The following is a 6,000-nucleotide window of genomic DNA, read 5'->3' on the forward strand; positions in this document are numbered from 1 at the left end:
GCGGGTTAATGAAGACGTTGTGTCGGTTGCCATGGCAATGTAAATGCTTGCCGACACAGAAGGCGAGAAAAAGCAGAATATAAATGGTTTAAAGTTGTTTTACTGTTTATCAGCTTAAATCAGGTAATACTTCCGAATTGGGATTGAATGCAAATGGTTCGGTCCAAGAATTCTAAAATGTCTCCTCGGCTATTTTCGGCCCACCATACACCCGTCGGTTTGTTTACCACAGCCGCCTGCCGCTCAGCTGAAAGAAACATGTCACAGGCTATGACGCAAATCTTTGTTGACAGAAATGTTGAAATTTAATATTTACTCTACACATTTTTATAGCATTAGAAAATGTTAAGAATGATTGTGTCATGTTTGTCCTCCTATGGAAACCATATTAAAACAAAAAATATATTTCCCACCCCCATTTTTTTCCATTTTCAAACATTTTTGAAAAAACTCCAAAGAGCCACTAGGGCAGCACTAAAGAGCCACATGCGGCTCTAGAGCCGTGGGTTGCCGACCCCCAAATTAAACAATCAGATTTTTAAATATTGTGCATATTTTCTGTTGAGATTGTTAAAAAAGTTCACATTTTGTGGCTCTCAACTTCACTTTAAACTTGACAGTTTTGGCCCCCCTGGCAAAAGTGCGGACACCACAGCTTCACATTGCCTATGAGGATTTCTGTGCAGCTATGCAATAATCTCTTCTTTGCCAGGTGATATGCCCCCCCACTGATCAAGCATTGCAGGACAGTATCACCTTGGCAACAAAGCCAGAGTCAACAGAAAAGGCTTAAAGTGATTCCAAGACACGGGTATGATAATCAACACTACAAATTCAAACAAGAAAGGAAAATCAGCATATCAGAGGAATCACACTTCATTCTTCCACATCAACCAACCCTGACCATTTTATTCCAACCTACTGAATGAAGTAGAGAGCTCCATCTAATCATCTTAGAGGTCTGTGGTGGGAAGAAAAAAACTTAAAATGCTTTCTTTTAAATTTTTTTTTTACAAATTCTCAGTTAAAAATCTTAGTCTGATCCTCTGCAAACACAAACATGTCTCACCAGCTTCTGCATTTTCAAGTTCTTCTTCCTCTTCTTCATCTGGTGCGATTGGATTTTCTGGGCTCACTTGATCCATCACAATACACTCTGCGACACCTGTCTGAGTACAGCATAAAAATAGATATTAGAAAAACAACACATACTTTCTATAGACTGTAACTGATCCAGCTGGGGGCTGAGCTTAATTTTATTTATGATTTAGACCATAAATTGTTTAAACTAAAATCTTACTTTGACTAAAGGATTTACTGTTTTTTTGTTACAGATATAAGCTCTACCTTTAAGTTAACAGAAGAAAATCGCTCTGGATTTAAACAGATGTTACTGAATAATAAACCAAAACTTTAAACCAATTTAAAATGCTTAGCATTCTTCCACTACAAACCTCCATCTAAGAATTGTTGATGAAATGGAAACACCCCCCCCCCCCCCCCCCCCCCCCCCCCCCCCCCCAAAAAAAAAAAAAAACACGGACTAAAGGTGCACTGGTAATCTGTTTTTACCAGTTTTACTAAAAATGAAGTGGAGACAGTGTTTCTTCAGGTTTCAACAACCCAAATGTAAGTCTTTGAGACCTTATTAAGACTATTATGAATGTCATCTATAATACATGATGCAGCACCAGCAGCAGTTTTCTTGGGAGCTTTTGCCACTCCACGGATCAAAACTGTCACAATTCTGGGTTCTGTGTGTGGCTCCAGGCAGCAGCTGTGTGTTTTTCACACTGCATATGGCTCTCTAGTCTTAAGCCCCACAGGGCCAAGCTTTTTTTTGCACAGAATGCATTGAGCATCGTATAGGTTGGCAAGAAGTGAGCCAATGGTGAAAACGAACATCATACAACCAACTGGCAATACATTTGCACTTACCCGTGGTAGACTCAAAAAGACAGTTAGCAATAGCATATTAGCAGCTTGTTACCAGTAGGCTCAACTGTCTCGAAGGTGTCTGCGCATGACTAACGCTTTTGCCAGACAACTAAAATGACAAAAACTACTGTAAATGATTAAATAGTCCTATTTATTCATTAAATAGAACTGTTTAATGATTAAATATTCCTGCCACAAACAGAATTTAAGACCTGCAATTAACATATTTAAGGCCTAATTAAATTTTTTAAAATTTAATTTAAGACATGTTATGACTTTAAGTTTAGCTACATGTACTTAAGACTTTTTAATGATGTGTGGGTACCCCGGGAAATACAAAGTAGTAAAATTGGCTCCTGAAAACCAGCTGGGTTCCTGCAGTCGACATGCATCACTAAGAAGGTCACACACAAACTGTAAGTAGAAGAAGGAAAAGAGCCTGGTTTGTTCTCCTGACCTTTAGAGAGTCCAGCTGGACCACTTGACATTTTGGAGAAGTTCCACAAACAGATAAATGAGCAAGGCCTACAAAGCAAAAGATATGTCAATTCATAACGCATCAATAACACATAATAGATAAACAGACAGAAAGATGTTTGCATTTACATTTTAATACACCTTGTTTACCTGAACAAAGAAGCCAACCAGAAAGGAGACCAGGAAGGGCACCAGGCCAGCATGTGCTATAGTGACTGGAAGACCTGAAAATGAAAATAACGTTGAACTGCCTCTGAATTTGATTCCCACCCAGGTAAAAGTGAAAACGTGATAGACAATGTCTGTCGAGCTTTTTGTCGATGTGTCTCAGAAACGTCTCTCTGCGCTGGCTCCAGATTTCTATAAAATATAATTGACAATGCTAATTTCCAAATGAGATTTAAGTGGCTGAGCAAGTATTAACTAGGAAGGGTCGGACCTCTGTGGAACTACACAAAAACTCTGCTCAAAACAAAGCAGTTAAATGTAATGTCCCATGTAATTTCCACCTCGACAAAAATCTCTCTGGTGTTGGCCACACTTCATAAAACACATTTAAATTTTCCTCTGCCTGGAAATGGACAGAGTTTTAATTATATTCCAAGTGAAGTTATATTTCAGAAAAAACATGTAGGAGAAAGAGCAAACAGTCGCCACTGAACCTTTATCTCCGTACTGTCATCTTTTCCAAAGCTACTACAAAATTAGGACGTTAATATTTTTAAACCTAAGTTGCCAGGTTTGAAGTTTCGGGTGGTCTACATTGTTTCTCAGGATGATTTTAGTAAGGATTTGAGGTGTGTCTGATTTTTGTGACTTGAAATTAGTTAAAAGTTACTAAAGTTACCAGACACTACATTCTGGGGGAAAAAAAATAAAAAATCATGGATGACTTTAAAGCATGGCTTTAAAATTTGTTCCTTTTTAAACATCTGCTAATTAGAAAAACTATTTTAGTGAGTGAAATTTGTTAGTATAAGAACGGCATCACATTTGTGCTAAAAACCTTGATGCAGAAATCACAGCAGCATATTTATTAACTAAGTCAGTGCAGAGCTCTAGTAGTGGGCATTTCCACTTATTCATGGGCCATGAATACAGCATGGAGGGAGGTAAACACCCTAATTTTAAAGAACTTTTCCAAAGTACTTTAAAAATAGATTGCAAAAATCAAAACAAAAATACTAAAAGCAACATAGATCATTTTAAATAATTCAAAAACAAATAAAACAATGTATAGAAAGATTTACCTGACTTCAAAAAACTGATGGTGTCTCTCATGGACATGAAAAGTTCGCAAAAGACAAGGGATGATGCTATTTTTATTGGTTTTTGCATCCAAAGTATATTATTGCATTGATTGATAGCTACCTATTTTTTACTTAGGGAGGCATAGCATGTTTTTCCTCCCGTTTTTCTTTATCTAAAGCTTTCAGTACTCATTATAAAATAAAACTCATTGGAATGCTAGCCTAAATATTAAACAATATTTCATTTGTAACCAGTGAGGAAAGCTAACAAGAAGGGCTCATGTGATGAGAGGAAGATTAGAATGTTTATAACTTCATAAAATAGTTTCAAAACGTACCTAAGATTCCAGTTCCTAGTATTGTTGCGATGGTCAGGAAGTCTAGAAAGACAAGTGTTGAAAATATTAATATTAAGGCAAAGACTGTTTTACCCTTTATCTCTTTATGCAGCTTACAGTCATATTTTGATTTTTCTAAAGATTATGCTACATAAAAAACTAACTCCATCTCACTTTACAAAGAAAAAAAAAATCTAAAGAGATACAAGTTCAGCACATACACGCCTACACACACACACATTTACTACATAGTAGACCCCAGCCGGTTCATGTTCTGCATATTTTTCTGTGGAAAAACATTCCAAATTCACAGAAAATCTGCATGTTCATGGTTTTTTTGTGCATAGCTAAAATACTCAAAAGAAAACACAACTTGGGAAGCTGAACTACTTTGGTGCAAGGATATTTGACACTACTAACTGGCTCCAGTAAAGCAGTCAATTTATTTCCCTTGCCACTCATTGACTGTACCTTCAAGAGTGGGAATAACAAATACTGTAGGTATTAGACCTGGGACAATTTCCACTGTGTGTATCAATGCATTTTAAGGTAGATTTGGTGTGTGACCCATAAAAATGAGCATTCCTAATCATTTTTCCAGGGGGTCTTAAGTACTTGTTGATTTCAGCTATTTGCAGTCAGCTTTGGTCTTTAACACTGACAAAAACTCAGTTACATTTTTAACATCTTGAGTCAAATCAAAATCTACAGAGCACACTAGGAACTAGGAAATGAATCTAACATTAAAATACTAGACATAAGAAACATGATTAAACCGTGATTATGGTTTAATTATGGTAGACTATACCAAAGAATAACTAGACACAAGAAATAAACATAATAAACTAGAAAAATTAAGAAAATTCCGCAGCTAAGAATGGATAAGTAATTCCCTCTAAGCATGGATTAATACTTGAAATTTAATAAATGTGAAAAATACACCTTAATGTCTCCATTTGTAATTCTGCTTTGCCTGAAGTTGGTTATCAGGATCCTACAGATTCCAGCAGAACTCTTTATAAATAGCCATTTTCAATTGAAAATCAACTTTGAATCATTGCTGCAAAAATCAGATGAGATAGTAAAAGAGGAAAACTGCATGCAGTTTGATAAGAACTAGCATGCAAAGTCTAATAGCCGAGAAAAAGACAATTTTCTACACACATTCATATTGCAGTGACCATATTTTGTAATATGGGCATCTGTGCAGTCCTGTGTGAATCCTCTGTGTTGTCTAACTGCTGACGGTACTGACAAGGTCGCCAGATTTCAGATGCATTTTATATTCATTACTTGGACTTGAGGAGCTAAAATTATCACGAGACAGACGTAAGCTATCGTTTTATAAATCAGCCTGGTCAATTTTCAGGATTCACTCATCCCTCCCGTTATGTTCTCCTGAGACATCTGATCAGTAATCAAACCTGTCATCAGAATTGTTCTCACTGTCTGTGTTCCTAGGGCTCCTAATAACCACTCAGCTACCTCTGATTGACAGAGATCATAAGAGTTCCAGAGGAACATGGGCACAATGATGCTAATCGTCCTAAATGCTACTTTGAGTTTGATGCTTCAATTGGTTGTCACTTCTCCCTTGTATTTTGAAATGCTTCAGTCTGATCCAACTTCAAAGTATAAAGCTGTATGTTGAAAAGAAGGAAAGAAGTCAAGAAAAGTCATCCCAAATGTCACCTTACTACATATTTTAACAGCTTCTAAAGGATTTCAGAAAAAAAAGATTAATTTCAAAGAACAAAATTAAATGTGACAATAGGCAGCTCCTTTTGAATTCACTGTGATTGAGGTATTTCAAACCATTACAAAAGCACCTGAGCTGAAAATGTGCATGTTGTGTAAGTGGCCAAAATTCATTTTAAAAAAGTAAAAAAAAAGACATGTCGCAAAGTGGAAACATCAAATAAAAGTGAAAAATGATTGATGCATACTCTGATACAAATCTGACAGCAATTTAGAGCTGTAGCTATGTACAAGTAAAT

General features: G+C 36.4%; 1 long non-coding RNA gene across 1 annotated transcript in view; it reads right to left on the minus strand.

Moving 5' to 3' along the window:
* The window catches only part of LOC116725837 (uncharacterized), a 13,998-nt gene that overhangs the window by 3,774 nt on the left and 4,224 nt on the right, over positions 1–6,000 (minus strand). The window contains exons 2-5 of the long non-coding RNA XR_004340499.1: positions 4,004–4,045; positions 2,566–2,639; positions 2,396–2,463; positions 1,070–1,169 (exon numbers count right to left, since the gene is read on the minus strand). This is a non-coding gene — a long non-coding RNA (uncharacterized LOC116725837). The remainder of the gene's footprint in view (positions 1–1,069; positions 1,170–2,395; positions 2,464–2,565; positions 2,640–4,003; positions 4,046–6,000) is intronic.

This window comes from Xiphophorus hellerii, chromosome 9 (assembly GCF_003331165.1).
Source record: "Xiphophorus hellerii strain 12219 chromosome 9, Xiphophorus_hellerii-4.1, whole genome shotgun sequence".
NCBI lineage: Eukaryota > Metazoa > Chordata > Actinopteri > Cyprinodontiformes > Poeciliidae > Xiphophorus > Xiphophorus hellerii.